This window comes from Triturus cristatus, chromosome 3_1, assembly GCF_964204655.1.
Source record: "Triturus cristatus chromosome 3_1, aTriCri1.1, whole genome shotgun sequence".
NCBI lineage: Eukaryota > Metazoa > Chordata > Amphibia > Caudata > Salamandridae > Triturus > Triturus cristatus.
This window is the reverse complement of record NC_140583.1, coordinates 425,155,949-425,173,561: the sequence shown is the minus strand read 5'-3', so window position 1 is coordinate 425,173,561 and position 17,613 is coordinate 425,155,949. Positions and strand designations below refer to the sequence as shown.

The window sequence follows — 17,613 nt, the reverse complement described above, 5'->3', positions numbered from 1 at the left end:
AGAAGGATGCAGAAAGAGGAAGAAGGGTGCAGAAAGAAGCAAGAGAGGTGCAGAAAAAAACCAAGAGAGGTGCAGAAGAGGAAGAAAGGTGCTGACAGAAACAAGAGAGGTGCAGAAAGAGGCAAGAGAAATGTAGAAAGAAACAAGAGAAATGCAGAAAGATGCAAGAGAAGTACAGAAAGAAGAGAAGTGCAGAAAGAGGAAGAGAGGTGCAGAAAGAGGAAGAGAGGTGCAGAAGGAGGAAGAAAGGTGCAGAATGAAGCAGGAGACGTGCAAAATTGAAAAAAGGTGCAGAAAGAAGCAAGAGAGGTGCAGAAAGAAGCAAGAGCAGTGCAGAAAGAGTTGTGAGGTGCAGAAAGAGGTGTGAGGTGCAGGAACACCCAAGTGAGGCACAGAAACAGGCATAGAAAGAGTAAAAAGAGAGAAGGAACAGGCACTGAGAAGTGCAGAAAGTCAAGAGAAGTGCACTAAGAGGAAGAAAGGTGCAGAAAGAAGCAAGAGACATGCAGAAAGAAGCAGAAGAGTTGCAGAAAGAAGCAAGAGACTTGCAGAAAGAAGCAAGAGACTTGAAGAAAGAAGAAGGAGAAGTGCAAAAAAAGGAAGAAAGGTGCAGAAAAAGCAAGAGACATGCAGAAAGAAGCAAGAGGTGCAGAGAGATGAAGAAAGGTGCTGAAAGAAGCAAGAGGTGCAGAAAGAGGCCTGAGCAGTGCAGAAAGAAGCGAGAGAAATGCAGAAAGAAGCAAGAGAAGTACAGAAAGAAGCAAGAGAGGTGCAGAATGACAAGAGAGGTACAGAAAGAAACAAAAGAGGTGAAGAAAGAGCCAAGTGAGGCACAGAAAGAGCCAAGAGAGGTACAGAGACGGCTTAGTGAGACACAGAAAGAGGAAAAAAAAAAGAAGAGGCAAGTGCAGAAAGAGGAAGAAAGGTGCAGAAAGAAGCAAGAGGGGCAGAAAGAAGCAAGAGAAGCACAGAAAGAGGCAAGAGAGGCACGGAAATAGGCAAGTGAAGTGCAGAAACAGGCAAGTGAGGCATAGGAAGAGGAAAAAAAAGAAACAAGAGGCACAGAAAGAGATAAGAGGCAGAGAAAGAGGCAAAGACAGAAAGAGCGGAGGATGAGAAGCATAGGACTAATAATCTAGTGGAAGGTGAGAGAACATAAGAGGAGGTTTGATTGATGGGGCGAGGGAGGGAGTGAGTACAGGAAAATAATTAACTAACAAGATGTGAAAGACAATAGGAGAGAAATGAAGAGAGACCAGCAGATTCAGGCACCTTAGGCCAAAAAAAGAACCAGCAAAGGGTGAAACACTAGATGAAAACAGAGTAAGGCAGACCAAGAGGCAAACGATGAACCTTATCAAAAGCTAAATTCACTCTGTCACCCACTGCACCAAATGCAAATAGCGATTCTTCACTTTACAGTAAAAAATGTATAAAAATCACTGAGTAAATCGACAAAAGATGCACATCATTGTGAATAAGAACTGAGACGGCTAGTACACTGAAAAATAAATCAACAGGAGAAGGTGCAAGATGGACCCAAGTAAAGTGGCCATGTCTTGTGCTTGTGCAGCAATCCAAGACAAACAAAGTCCCAGGATGTAGGTGACAGTCCAAGGCAGCAAAACCTGGAGAAAAGCTGCAGATGCCACAGTAGAATTCACCGCGAGACTAAGCTGCAGGACACTGGCAATGAGCTACAGTAAAAGAGCACTGTAAAAGGAGAGATACAAAGATGCAGAATACCTGGTATTGATGACAATGTAAGGCACCTACGGCCTGAAGACAAAGCTACATATAAATTACTGGCAACGAGCGACAGGAAAAATAGGCATTTGCAATGCAAATAGGTCTTGCATTTGTGAGTTAGAGCTATAACATAGTAAATCGCAATGTTTTTTACCTAATCGTTTTACTTTCGGAGTGAATGTATGTAGTGTGCAAAACCCCTTGGAAAGGTCCTGCACCTCGTAATAAATATATTGAAAAAGACGCAAAGTGTGGATTGTGTCAACAATTACTTGGCATGTACCTCATGTGTGAAGTGTCGCCACACATGCACACCGTGGTGCTTTACTAATGCAAAACTCATTAATAAAAGTAATGCTTACAGACTAACCGACGCGATCGGGATCGGAGCATGTGAATCCGAATCCATATTTCTCTTTGATTTCCTAGACTATTTGACTCACTCTCCTGGGTCTTGGTTATCTCCCAAAAACTGGGAGGCAAAGACGTTTGCCAAGAGGGCAGGGGGCAGTGGGGCTTCAGGGGTACATGAAAATGTATTCATTGCCTAGTTGTCAAAGGTCGCCCGGTGCTATTAGTTAAAAGTATGCAGATTTCATTTAGATATTAAGAGTACTTTACTCGCATCTATGAGGAAATCGCCAATAACTAAATGCAAGAATGCGTGTCAGTTTTAAAAGTGTTTTAGACAGTACTGGTTGCTTAGTTTCATTGCATTAGTTTTTGTATTTACTCTTTTACACAACATCCAAAGCAGGTTACCTAACCCCCAAAGCCCTGAGTTGTTGAATGACCCATAGAAGGGAGTGTTTTACAGTTGAGCAAATGTGTCCAAATGTAATTTTGGTAGTACCATTGAATGATCAGCCAATGTGGTACTCGATGAGCAGGTATTTAACTACACGTTCAAAACATACGGTATTGTTGCTGTTTGTTTGTACACAACCACCTCTCTGAATGTGTTTATTAACACAGAGCTTCATCTACCAGACAGTGCTCACAGAGGGGTGACTAAAGCACAGAACAAAATGTATTCATTTATCCTGAGTGTGAAGGCTCCCGGAAGGCTTAGGTGCCCCCCAGGAGAGGCTAGGGAACTAAGCGCCTCTACAGACTCTGCCGTGATCCTCTGCACCAGCAGGGCACAGCTCAGAATTTGCCACTTCTGCTAAGAATTGGTGAGGGGGATGATGTTGGGGCATGCGGGAGTTGCCGGCAGATTTCCAGGTTATTGAAAGTGATGATTCTGACGTGAGGCAATGGAGACGGACTTGGTCTGCTTATCTGCACCATTCTATTTCTCTACCATCTACTGGGCTCACTGTCATGTATCCATTCTCTTTGTTAGAGGTGCGCGAGCCAATATAATAATTAACAGGTAGAGCCACCCGGAGACGAGCCAAGCGTATATGAGACAGTGGGCGAGCCGTGAAAATGATCGGCATGCTAATCATACAGTAAACAAGATGTAAATGTGCGATAATGTCTCGTCAGAATTCAAAAAAGTGCATTTCTTTAGCGCGTCATCTCAGTACACAAGATTATAGCACTGAAATGAGAGGAAGTTATTAAAAGTGATTGTTTTAAGCACGAGTTAAAACACTGCCGCTCCTCCCACCCGACAACAATGCCATTTGTGAACTAAGAGGTGTCAGTTGCCATGCATACCCCGAATGTTGCCTAGAGTCTCATTATATTTAGAGTAACATTAAAATCTAGTTCATTAAACATGAGAAGTTTTTGTACGGCACACATCTTGAACTTGCATATTTCAAGGTGGCAATAATAAAGATGAAAACAGAAGTGCCGGCAAGCAAGGAAACACAAACGGGAGTGGGAGGGCGGGAAGTCACAGACTGAGGGAGGGGGCGGTGGGGTGGAGAGACAGGGAAGAAAATAGTGTTAGGAGTAAAGGGGCCAATAGCCGTGGAAGAATACAAATAATAAATGAGGAGGGACTAACAAGCCTCAAGCCAATTGGAAGGCAGCATTTAAGACAAAAGCCAATGGGTAGAGAGGGGGCGTAGCTTCCACAAAGCTTTCACACTACATTATATACTGCTTGTCTCGCAAAGTGAATCAGCATTCACGCTGCAACGCATGGCGAGACCTAAACATGATTCATCTAATGGAGGCGTGAGTAAAGAGTGCAAACCAGATTTTTTGTGTTTTATGCCACATTTGGGTTTTGCAGAGTTTGCTTTTATGAAACCTCCAAAAAAAGACTGGGAGCCCCACATGGAGGCAGGAAATAAAGAAGAAAAGCTGCCAAGAGATGTAAACTCAGAATTCACACCCAGGTGTAAGCAAGCAATAGCAGCTGGTGAAGCCCATGGACACACAAGCTTGCAGCGCTACATTCCGGCAAGGGAACTGGGTGTGAAACTGTGATGGGGCAGACAAAGCAGCAAGGGGCTGCCAAGGTCATTCCATGCCAAGATTAATCCATCATGTGCCTCAAGGCCAACCGAGACACCACAAGGCACATCACAGAGCGCTCAGGGCAAAGGGACAAAGGGGCAAAGGGAAACAGAGTTGTCAACAGCAGGCAGCCCGAGTCCCTGTGCGGCCATGGCAACGACCAGTGCTAAAGACCAACGCAGTGGGCGCCAAGTGAGGCTAGCATCGAGGCACTGTAGGCACCTGCAATACATCATGCCATTGAATGCAGTGCACACGTTCCTGCTGGCACCAAGGCAGTGCAGGACTGGCAAACACGGCGCAGCTGGGCTCTACTGTGAACTAGCACCCGAGGCAATGCAGGGCACGCAGACTGGCACCCGAGAAACTACTGGGAACATGGTTGTTCGGGCACCTGAGGCAATGCATGGCACACAGGCAGACTGGCACCGAGGCAATGCAGGGCAGGGGCCCGTGCTGGCACCTGAAGCAATACAGGGCAAGCTGCTATAAGATATAAACTCCCACACAATAGCAGCTGGTGTAGCACATGGACACCTAAGCTTGCAGCGCTACGTTCCGGCAAGGGACCTGGGTTTGAAACCGTGATGGGGCCGGCATAAAGCAGCTGAGAGGCGAACGCCATCCTCATTAGCTACAGAAAAGCAAACGAGGCACAAGCGAGACACACTCTGCATGCTATAAGAGCGTGTGAAAAGCAGAGAAGAGTATGCCTGAGTGCAGCGGTGCTGTCCTGGGGGCTGCCGCTGGGTGATTTGCTGCCGTCACTCGCTTTGTAGTGCTTCACCAAACAGTCTGCATTCGTACCATACCACACTGAAATAGCTCGTGCGTTTTTAAGTTTTGCAGTATTTTATTTAAATCTACTTGCGACGTTTGTGCTTTGCTAATTCTGATAAAACGGTCCTACAAAGTCACCCTTGGGCAAAAACATTTGTAGTCCATAAATCCTCAAGGAAAGCCATTCTATTACTCAGACATTTCTTTCTGCATGCAGTGTGGTAAAACGAGGTCCTGTTTGAGTCTGTATAAGTCTCCCCAGCACTCACGGTGGCTAATAAAGGGGAAGACTCAAACTTTGGGTGAGATTAGCTGTGCAACGAGTGGGCAGCATTTTCTTTACATGTAGTGGGAGGGAACAGGGAAGAGCTGCCGCGTATGAGACGCATGTCCTGCAGTTTTAGAAACGCAGAAACACATTTGTCTTAAATGATGCAATCAAGGACACACAAAAACATCTGCATAATGTGATCTCAACCCTAGAGAGCACACTGCTAGACTGGGTTTCCTTGCCCATGGTGCTTTCAACCATCGTTAGCACCGTGCTGTCCAAAACAAGAAGCGCAGCATCGGAGAAGCTGTGCCATGCTGATATATGAAGTGAGGGAAAGAAAACAAAGTGTGCAGGAACGAACATATGTTAAACAAGAGTAAGCGCATTGTACTTAACCGGTCACCCTCAGCCTTGAAAGGAAGAGTGGTAATTGCACCATGACGAGACAGGAGGCAGCTAAGAAGAATAGTGATGCGGTTATGTTATGTTAAAGGTAATTTGTTGAGCGCACATTCACCAGACGGTTTCTTGGCGCTGAGGGAGGACGGCTGCAGTTGCAAAATAGTAAGTGAGTCTCAGTTGTAAGGCTGGATAAATAGCCAGGTCTTAAATAGTTTTCTGAACTCCACGTAGGAGACAGTTGTCCGCAAATGAAAAGGGAGAGCGTTCCATATCTGAGGGGCCAAGGTCGTGTATCTAAGACCTCCATGTTTTTTATGTTTGAAGGTATGAGGGACCAACAAGTTCTTGTTTGAGGAACATAGATCGCGAGAAGGGATGTACCGATGTATGATTGAGGAGATAAAGGCGGAGCCACGTCCTGAAAGGACCTTAAAAATGGTACAGCCTAACTTGAATAGGCAGCGTTGAGGTGAAAGAAGCTGATGGAAGCTTTTCAGCAATGGTCTCACATGACAATGTTTAGGCTGACCAAAGATAAGCCTTGCTGCCTGATTCTGGACCAGTTGCAGCCGGTGTAGCTGGTATACCGGTATACCAGCATACAGGGAATTTGCGTAATCGATACGCGAAATGACCATGGCAGGAATCACTTGGGTCAGGGCTGCGGTGGAAAGGAATCTGCTGATTTTCCGAATTCTTCGGAGATAGAAAAAGCACGCAGAAACCACTGAACTGATCTGGGCCTTCATGGTTAGATCATTACTGATCACAATTCCCAAGCTTTTTACCGAGCTGGGTGGGAGTGGAGGGCTCCCTAATAATGGTGGCCAGAAGTTGGAATTCCACGGGTTAGCCGGACCACCAGTAAGGATCAGCTCCGTTTTGTCTGGATTTAACTTAAGTTGATTGGCATTCATCCAATCACTAATGAAATTCATAGTATATTGGAAGCTGGACATAGGTGATGCGGAGGCGTCAATGTTAAATACCAGCTGAAGATCGCCAGCATAGGTAAAGACTATGACCTCTCTCTTATGCAGGGCCAGAACCAAGGAGAGAACATACAAATTGAAAAGTAAGAGTAAAAGGGAGGAACCCTGCGGAACTCCGCAGGCCAACTTCTTTTGTTCTGCCCTAAAGCTGGCAAGGCGCACCGATTGAGAACGGTTATTGAGAAAGGAAGTAGTCCATTTCAGTGACAAACTCTGAATTCCAGCACGGCTGACACGGTCGATCGAAAGATGATGGACCGTGTCAAAGGCAGCTGACAGATCGAGGAGCACCAGGGCCTGAGTGGCACCCTGATCGGCCCCCCTTCTCTGTTCATCCACAACTGCCAAGATGACGAACTCAGTGGAATGTTCAGGTCTGAAACCCGCCTGGTGAGAGTCCAGATAGTTAGTCTGTTCTACAAAAGAGCAAAAGCAGGTGGCAACATGGGCTTCTAAAACCTTGCTATGATAGGGTAGCCGGGAGATAGGACGATAGTTGCCAGGTGCTAATGGATTTAGACTCGGTTTCTTAAGAATAGGAACAACTTCTGCCATCTTAAATAAATTGGGGACAATCCCTTGGGCAAGGGAATTATTAAGAAGCAGTAATGGGGGGGTCCGGGCAGCGTTAAAAAATTTCCCGAAGGATATGAGGGGGACAGCTATCCGTGGAAGAGCCAGATCCAACTTTTTTAAGTAAGCCAGAAAAACCATCCTTGGTGATTAGAAGAATATGATCTAAAAGTGCGGGATCCGTGCGAAGATGAGGGTCAGCCAGGGAGTTGTAGATTTGGGGATACTAGATTTGATGGCGACAATCTTCTCGATGAAAAATGTATTAAGGGAATCACAGAGATTGTGATGGGACGGGTTTTGCGATGATTCGACTTAGTTTGGAAAGCTCATCCACTATAGAGAAGATGTCCTTCACTTTATTAGTTGATTTTAATATTTTAGATGAAAAATGCTGGAGTGTACCAATGGTAAGTAGGAGGCAGGATTACATTCATTTTATTAATTACAACAGGTCTTGCAGCAACGCAAGCGCACTGACAGGCACGACCTAAAAATGACGGATTTGTTATTGGTAGGAGTCACTGGTATTTCTTTTGGCTCAAGCTAGGTCTTTAGCACATCGTCAGGTACAAAAATAGATTTTATCTGCATAAACCGAGTAACCTATTCTCATCCATTTTTAGATATGTTCAAGCAAGAAATCAATACTCCCAACAAAGAGCTTAGTTTATGGCTAGAAAAAAAAAAAAAATAGATATCTTATGGTGATGCTCTAGAACTATCAAACGTTTGAAACAGCCTTTACACCTGTGTGCTTGTTCAAACCTTTACAATACATTAACGGTATCCGATTGTTCAAAGATATCTTTGTATTGCATTATGTAGTTCAGTGACATCATCCATGTGCTGAAACAGCACAGAAGAATGACGATTTAAAAAAAAAAAAAAACATTACAGACTAATCGCCATTGTAGATCATATCTCAAATGAGAAATCTTTGCTCTAACTCCTGTAAACAGTGTACCCCTGATGCAATCCTGCAGGATCTGGTTTAACCATCCTAGTCTTGAGCATAGCCTCATTGTCTGAGGGCAGCTACTCAGACTTCAAAAATCAGGATTAACATACTACTTGTGAGTGATTAAGACTTCAGGACCAACCTCCAACTGCTCACAGGATAAGCTAGGTACCTTCTACTCCTGCATCCTACAGCAGCAGTCGGCTAAATGAAAAAACAGACTGGTTTGGCAAGCTTTTTGGGATAGAGGCGCTCATTATTTCCATCATGGATGCGCATAATCGCAAAAGATGACTTTAGGTTCAAAGGAGAGCTCTGGCTTAGAGAGCAAATGGGTGGTCTTTCACTTCCTCCTTCTCCTTCTCAGCCAGGCTCTAAGGGCGTCATTATAGGCTATCTCCTCAAAGTATGTGCTCATTCCCAGGGAGGTGCAATTGGGAAATGCTTTGTCCCTGCAGTGTTTTGTTGCTGGGAGCCTTTCCTGCACCTAGAGTTCTCAACACATTTCAGTGAAGGTTGGTTCAATAACAAGAGTTGCTCACTTTTTTTTTTTTTTATATTCTCAGTGGAAATTAGGGTTTCTTCTCACAACTGATCCAAGTGCGGTTCTTATAATTGTTGTTGATTATACAGCCTATTATAGGGGAGTTTTAATAATGGTATAGAGGGCCCCGAAACAAAAACTTCTATTAAACCATAGCCCAGCTAATGGCTCACACATTTTAACCTTTAAAGAGGTCTATTTTTCCTCACGATTTTAGTTGCAGAAGAAACTCAAAGTTATTCTTCACAGAAGGTGCTGATGTAGGATATTCAGGTTAAAAGTATACAACAACAATTAAGGAATATTGATCAAAATGTTAAAACAAGGACATTTTAAACAAACCTCCCTTATCATTTGAAAGGTCAAGAACAACGCAAGAACAGATCATGTAGAATCAAACTGGATACTTTTCGTTAAGAAAGAATGAAGGGATTTGAGGATCATTTATAAATTAAATTAGATGAAAAAACTTTAAAGTGTCAATAGAAAGTCACCAGATGCGTTCTAGGATCCATCCCACAAGGCAGTACCTTTCAACTTCAAGAGTTTGCTCATGGATGGAGTACACAAGATGTTGAGTTTGCAATGCAAGAGGGCAAGACCAAAGGTTCTCCCACTGAAGACCACATTCAGACTAAGGGCCCGATTTATACCTTGGTGGATGGGTTACTCAGTCACAACAGTGACGGATATTCCGTCCACTGAAATTTAGATCCCATTGGATATAATGGGATTCATATTTCGGCGCCGGGATATACGTCACCGTTGCGACAGAGTAACCTGTCCGCCAATATCTGAATCAGGCCGCAAGCCACTTTCAGGGAGAACTGAAAGCACAACGGTATTTGGAGTGCAATGCATGGTCTTTGGGAAGGGGGGGTGAAATGTTTAATACAAATCTACTCTCAATATTTTCCATAGACTTTTGGCACTTAGAGGTAACTTGTAGCAAGTTCTCTTCTTTCCAAAGGAGCAGCATGAAACCAGCGCAAAACACAAGCAGTCTTTATCTGGAAACAATAACACCGGCCTTGACTATGGGTCATCATGGAGAGGGTTTGCCTTCACAACAGCTAAGATCCGGTGCATTTCATTCCTAGTCTGCAAAGTGCTGCACACACTGCAATTCTCATTCATTGCTGCTTGCTATTTAATTTACATGTTATTTGCGCTGGCACTTAACTCCGATTTTTTTCATATATCAAAACTGAAATGTCCCTTTAAGAGCGATACCCATGTTTGTTCTTATCCTGCTATAACTGTTAATGTCTGAGGGGATAAAGCCCAATAGAAATTGTTGAACCAACAAAGACACTGGTTCACAGCTTCTGAACTTCCAGATGAAAATATATTTGAAATAAGCAAATCTTGCTCTCATGTACTCGATCACCCATAGAACTACATATGCTTTGTTGAGGCGCTGAACGGCACCACAAAACGATCTAGAGAATTAGGTACATACCCTGTTCCTTTGTGAAAGAATGTGCGGCTAAATAGTTCCACCCCCCAAAGTAATCCAACCAAAGAACATCTTGCATCATCACAATATTCCGATTTCTTCAGAGTGCACGTCCCACCCTGCCCTCACAGGAACAGATGATGGGGAAATATCATTATGTTTGAGGTTCTGCTCAAGAGCGGAGCAAGAATCTTTTTGTTTATTTGATGCACATTTTATTTAATGAACGTGTCCATCTTGACAGTTCTGCATAACCCATCAATAACTCTACTCGTGGAGTAGAAGGGATTCTGTGTAGCAGGAGATCAGGATTACCGTTGTTGGTATATTTCAAAACATACCATAGGAGCATTAGAAGTTAAACAATGTTCGTTGTCTCCCATCCATGATACTGTAGAGATGAATTAGCAATTATAAAAAGAAGATTGTAAGTGTTCTTCACAAATGGAATGTGAGGGAAGCTTGCCAACCAAACCTCCTTGACTCTCCAGGATATACTGACCTAGAAGTTAATGCCCAGCTCAAAGCGACGTGTAGGTTTTGGTTTGATACAGTAGTACACAGTTGTCAAAGTTGCAATAGAGATGAAATATCGAGCAAGAGTAATTTTATATAATAATACAATGTAAGACTTTATCAACATCTTAGATATATAGAGATATACCCTGTTAAATAAACAAAATTATTGTAAAGGAAACAGTAGCAACACTTTGCACCTATGTAATACACATTTTATCTCCTAGTGTAGACTTAAGAATTCCATTACCTAATAAATAGACGTCACAAACAAAATTATGGGCTGTATTATTGATTTCATAACAAAATAATTTGTATCCACATAGCTTACCCACAGTATAAATAGTCTTTAGTATCTCTTGCATAGACGTATCTGTATCCTTCAGCAACACCTGCATGTCATCAGCAAAGCAAAGCCATCTATTAATCTGGAATAATTTCCAGTTTCTTACAGCAGGGTCGGTTTTAGTGCTGGTGGCACCCGGTGCGACAATGTTTGTTGGTGGCCCCCCATCCATGGTGGAGGTGGTGACCACCTCTACCACAGATTCACTCACCACCACCTTTTAACAGTGCCCCTCAAGTCTCCATAACCACTCACTTTCTGATGCATTTAATGAATTATATAGCGCCACTCATACCAGTGTAGGGTGTCAGAGCACTTTACACAGAGACCTTCATAAGTGTGTTAATCAGCGTATAGGAAAAGTTACATAAGCCAGAGGACTACAAGGTGTAGGAGTGACACGTCATCCATGCTGGTAGGCAGTCTAGTTTAAGGATGCTTGGTCTGCAGAAGCACAAACCCAGAATTGAAAACTGAACACCATAGTTGGGGGTTCTCTTTAATGAGAATTGATTTCTACCCAAATAACCCTTTTTGCAACATAAATCTATGCCCTAATCTATACTTTGCAACGTGCATACATGTCTTTGATGACAGTTAATAATTCACAGTTCTATATTAGGATTTTTATTTATAAACTGCAAGTAACAAAAGGATGTCTCTTAGAAAAGCAGTAACTCACTGACCTATTACCATCATATGCACTTTGTGATCTGAATGGTACATTTCTTTGCAGCAGGCAGATTGATCACCTGTGCTATTTTATGATCAGTCAAAATCTCAACTAAACAAAACTCAGATCTCTATCCAGGAAGAACATTAACCACTGGAGAAATCTTGACATTTTTATTGTTGCTTGGAAATTGCTTGAGGCAAGGAACATGGCAGCAGGTACTTTTAAAACCAAAATAACTTGCAAACACGGTGCCCCTTGAAGTCCGCAACCGTTGCAGTGGCACCGTTCACACAGTGCTAGAACTGGCACGGTCTTACAGAGTAGCAATAGGTGGTACTGTTGCTAAATTTAAGATTAAGACGGGTCAAGCGACACCTCTGCTTCTTGCTACGCTGAATTGGATCGGGTATGGAGAGCTCACACATTGCTATTAACCTGGCCATGGAATGACTTAAAGTGTAATTGAGGTGTTGCAAAAGTAGGGGTCAATCCCATCATCAACAGTATATAGGTCAAAAATATTTCTAAATGAGATTCTTGAATGCTTTATCTGCCTCAATACCCAGCATCACTAGGCCAAGAATCAATACTGCACACCCCAAATTGAAGGACAACAGATATCATGGACATAGATCATTATAATAATAATATTATTATTATTACAAAACTGACTAATCTCTTTGAATGAAATTTGAAATAACATTTTCCAGCCTAATCCCCAGACTATAGTAAGGATTTTCATGTCCACAACTACTGTGAGATCAGTATATATATTTTTTTCTATTAACAATGTGTTATAATGAAGATACTCTCTTGTACACATATAGCCAAGTCATGTTGGTTAGAAGATGTAGATTTATTTTGCAAGTAGTATCTTAACTGTAGGTTACAGGTTAAGGGTAATGCCCCACCAGGAGCAGCATCCTTGTTGCTCAGCCCACTTTCTCCAACTGACATTCATCCCGACCAGGCACTCATCAACACTATTACATCACACTCACATTAGCTGAGCAGCAGGGAACTGGAAACTATGGAGAAGATGCATAGCACCAGCTATAGGTTACAGCACATCTCCTTCCTTTACAGAAACAAGTAATAACTACCAACAGATGTAAGATGGAAATAACCAATGAATGAGTCCCCCAAATATTCTAACTCATTTCAATAATCTTTATTCGGATATAAGGATATCCATAAAAGATGCACGTCATAAAACAATCATACAATCCATTAAAAAAGTTTGAGTCAATTGTACACATAACATATAAAATCAGTAAAATTAAAACCCCTTTATACAAACAGGTTAATGGGATAAAAACGGGACAACCAATTACTGTAAAACTTTATGTGCGACAATCATACGTTAAAAAATATAGAATGTGTCTGTAAGCAGCCAATAGGTCCTACACAATTATCCACTACCTACCTCAATAGACCTCTCCTCTAGTGATTCTTAATTTGACTGCCAGTCGCAGAAAGTGCACAGTGCTAAATAAAACAAAAGGGTCGGTGGACAGTTTAAGAAACAGAAGGGCCTCTTTGGCCTGTCTGATTTTGGCTCGTCTTAGGACAGTTTTTAAGAACCGGGACCTTGGCAATGCCTAAAAGGGGCAGAGTAGGACGAAATGTAGGGTGTCTTGCGGAGATCTTAGATCGCAGCACCCTTTTGTCCTAACATCGCTTACAAATCCAGCAGGGACTGACAGGATGTGGTGCAAGAGGTTTTACCTAAATCTAGTCATCAGGAATCTATCCTGTCTATTATATATATTAGACAAGTAGAATTCCATCCCCACAGAGGTTTTTGTGAGCTGATAATCGCTAACACTGCTTTTCCGCCCTTCTCTGTCCTCTCTGGCCCTGACTGTATATCGCAGGAAATCTGCCTTTATAAGACCCAGGTCCCTTTTAGCCAATATGGATGGATTATTGAAAAAATGTACATGGCCCAATATGTCTAGTGCGTCCCTAACGTATTTAAGCCAGGGTATTTGCAACCCCTTTTCCCCCCTCATGCAATCCTCCAAAATTTGTCTGCTTAGCAGTGCCTCAGGATTTGTCCAAATTTTGACCCAACAGATTATCGGGTTGAGCTGTACCCTATCACTGAGGTGGGGGATGCCCAGTTCCTCATGAACAATATAGGAGGGGATACATTGGGGCACTTGCAGGAGTCTCCTTAAGAACTTATTTTCTTCCATTTGGATTTTTTGCCCGTCTATAAAGCCCCACACCTCACTCCCATACAGTGTCTTAGCGCAGCAAACCGACCTATATATTCTAACTCATAAATCATCAATTACCAAAAGGACAACAGATGGAACTAAAATAGATCAAACAGTCCTATACATATTTTAATAATAAATATTCAAAACTGGTAAGTCCTATGCAGACCTTAGGGAACAATTAACAACCTTAAGGACACTTGAAGTATCTCTAGGGAGCAACACACATGCCCCTGCAATTCATCATCCTTAACCCCTAGGAAGGGCACTACGCAACATTAAGGTGCAACACACATGCCCCTACAACTGATCCTTAACCCCTTAGGAAGGGTATTATGCAGCATTAGGGTGCAACACACATGCCCCTTCAACTTGTCCTTTATCCCTTAGGAAGGGCATTACTCAACATTAGGGTGTAAACCACACACTCGCCCTATGCTGCATCACAAATGCCGCACACCTAACAGGACCAGGGTTACATGAACACATCATCTCCCTACTGTAAGCGTGGCAAAACTCACACAACACCCACCTTATTATGCCTAAAATATACAGGCTACAAGGGATAACCCCCCACTGCGTACACCCAGCAGGACCAGGGGTACATAGTCACTCCCCCTTCTGCATAACAAAAGGACCAGGGGTAAGCACTAAAACCACGGGCTCACTTCCCCCAATACTGCATCCCAACAGAGGTACATAGTCACTTCTCCTGCAACTTACAACAAGAGCAAAAACACACTATTCAAACATATCACACATAGGGAAAGAAAAAATGTGCTCCTTATCGCTCCACATATACAGAAATATTCAATAGGCCTTAAGCCTTAAGGTTAACATTGCAAAAATCGAAATATTATGACATGACAATCATACAAAACATTCAATAAAATGTTAAATCCAATGCAATTTGGCAGCTTAAATACAGAAATCAGCATTAACTATGGCAGACACCTGAAAGTTCTTAACCCCGATGAAAGACCTCTCACCCAAAATTACACAGATAACTTTGAAGCATAGATACACTTTACAGATCATTAAGTGCTCAGTTGAAGGTCAGAAATGTATACCTCCAGAAACAGACACCACACCAGCATGCTCTAAAGTGGGTGCACATGCCCTATGCACCTCTTGCAGCTGAACGACTGCACGTTACTTGACTGCTGCCATGGAGCCTACCAACACCTCACCAATGTCCCAGAATATATGTAATTCTCGCAATGATGCCACGCCATATTGACATGTTTAGATGATTTGTAGATTGCTACTCCTTGCAAATATTAGAACAACCCTGTGCTCCCCATCGGTCTCCAAGTTTCCAGAAGAATTTCCTACCAGAATGGCTGCACGGCTTGAGCATACACTGACTCAATGCCCTTACAGGTTCCTGGTGCGGTTCATAGGAATACAGCGCATGCGTAGCTCAGTATTACTCATGTGCTGTCATTTCAACCATTAGCAGCATTCATCAGCCCAGCACGATCCTTCACAATGACTTGGACTCGCTTTGTCACATGCACACCTGGCATCAATTCACGTGCTGGTCACTTTTCCTTTGCGATTTATCTTCACAGATGCAAAAGAAACAATTGAAGGAAGGAATGCTGAACAATGCAAACATTTACCGAGTCCTGTTGATTCTTCCATTTGACTGTGATTAATGATTAAAATGCGTTGTAGGAAGAATAAGCAAGCTTTGACAGAACACCAAGTGTTACTTCTTTTATTCTGAGTAGCTACTGCAGAGCTATTGGCTTGAATAATCCTTACTAGTTTTAACTTCTTTAGGAATTTAAGACTTCCTGTTGCTCTCCTTTAGGTTTACAGTATGGTTTTAAGAGTGGAGTATCTAAATCTGATAGCTAACCTGTGATGCAGATGTCAATTAATGGTCCTCATTGGACAGCTAACGCGGAGTTTAGACATCATAATTTCCACACCTCCTATCGGTGGAGAAAGATTAATCAGAGGATCATTTCCTCTGTGGTAAATTAATTTGATTTGGTCATCTAATCGTAAAAGGCCCAGTACATTTAGAAGAGTAAATGCGAGTAGACAGCCTTAACCACGTAGCATGAGCTACGCTGAGCTGAACCACGCAGGCAGAAGCACGCACGTCTAAACCACGAATATGCCTTAACCATGCATATTGGTGGTTAAGACATATGCGCTGTCTAGTAGCTGCTGCTGCCGGGCGATAGAGCAGGAAGCAGGAAGAGGAAGGATTGGGACAAGAAGGAGAGGTAAGACGGGCTTTGAGCGGGTGGGGCTAGTTTGTAGGGGCAGTTTTCAGGGCTGGAAGGGGGTCAGGGTAGTTTTCAGGGCTGGGGGGGCTGGAGTTATAGGTCTCAGGGCAGGGGTCAGTTTTAAGGCTGAAGGGGTTGGGGCAGGGCTACGTGGGGTTAGGTTTTAGGTTGCAGGGCTTGTTTTAGGGTTCAGGGAGGGGGCTGGGATCAGAATCGTTTTAAGGGGGCTGAGTTTTCAGGTCAAGGGGGGCAATTAGGCTGGGGTAGGTGGGAAGTAGGGATTTTGAGTTGAAGGTGTCTTTAGGGTTTAGGGCAGAGGGGCTGGAGTGTGATCTTTACCACACATGCCCATTTACCAACATGTCTTTACTACGAAATTGTGTGGTAAAGGCATGCCTGGTAAAGGCATGCGTGGTAAAGACGCGGTTGGGGGTTTAGACCGCATGGTTAAGGCATGCGTTGTTAAGGCATGTGTTTTCCATCACACAACACAAATTATTTGTTAGCCTGCTTACACTGCATCATAACTTTAGTTGCAGGTTACAGGTGAAGAGTAACACCCAGGGCCGGACTGGCTATAGCAGACACCGGGCAATGCCCTGGTGGGCCGCACGGGTGGGGGCCGGTTTTGAGCCCCTGGGGGGCATTTTTGCTACAGGGTCGTTTTTGCAGCATAGCTGCAAAATCGGCCCTGTAACAAAATTGGCTGAAAACCGGCCCTGGCAAAAAGTTTGGCGGCACCCTCAACTCCCTGGGTTGGGCGGCAGAGCACTTTGCCAGGGCCAGTTTTGGTTCCCAGTCCGGCCCTGGTAACACCCCACCAGGAGCAGCATTGTTGCTGCTTAGCCCCTCTCTCTAACTGACATTCATCACAACCAGCCACTCATCAATATTCTGTTACATCACACTCGCACTGGTTGAGCAGTAGCAGGAAACTAGGAACTGTGGAGAAGATGCATAGCAACAAATACATGAATCAGAGCCCTATTTGAGCTGTGGTGCAATCACTTATACCTCTTTATTCTGTCAATCCAGGCTAAACTAGTAAAAATCAATCTACAAATATTGCTTTCATTTGGTTAACTCTATAAGAACATTTGCATGGCGCTGATGATTTCTAATAACTAAAAAAAAATTAAATATTCAAGTTAAATAGTGAGAAATATAGCTCCGATAGGATACACTGTCATATTACAGCATTTACTTACTCAGTGGTGAAATCTGCACAAATAGCTTTTTGTATATATATATACACACACACACACACACACACACACACACACACACACACACACACACACACACACACACACACACACACACACACACACACACACACACACACTGCCGTATTGCCCTTTACAGAAATGCAGATGCCCATTTAAAGACAACAATTAAAGTTGCACTAGATTTTTAGATTTTCTGAGCATCAACCTGCTAATTGGGAGC

At 43.2% G+C, this 17,613-nt stretch overlaps 1 protein-coding gene across 3 annotated transcripts in view; it reads right to left on the bottom strand.

Annotated features, from left to right (window-relative positions):
* The window catches only part of SLC24A5 (solute carrier family 24 member 5), a 197,753-nt gene that overhangs the window by 157,680 nt on the left and 22,460 nt on the right, over window positions 1-17,613 (bottom strand). The gene's annotated exons all lie outside the window — the stretch shown is intronic.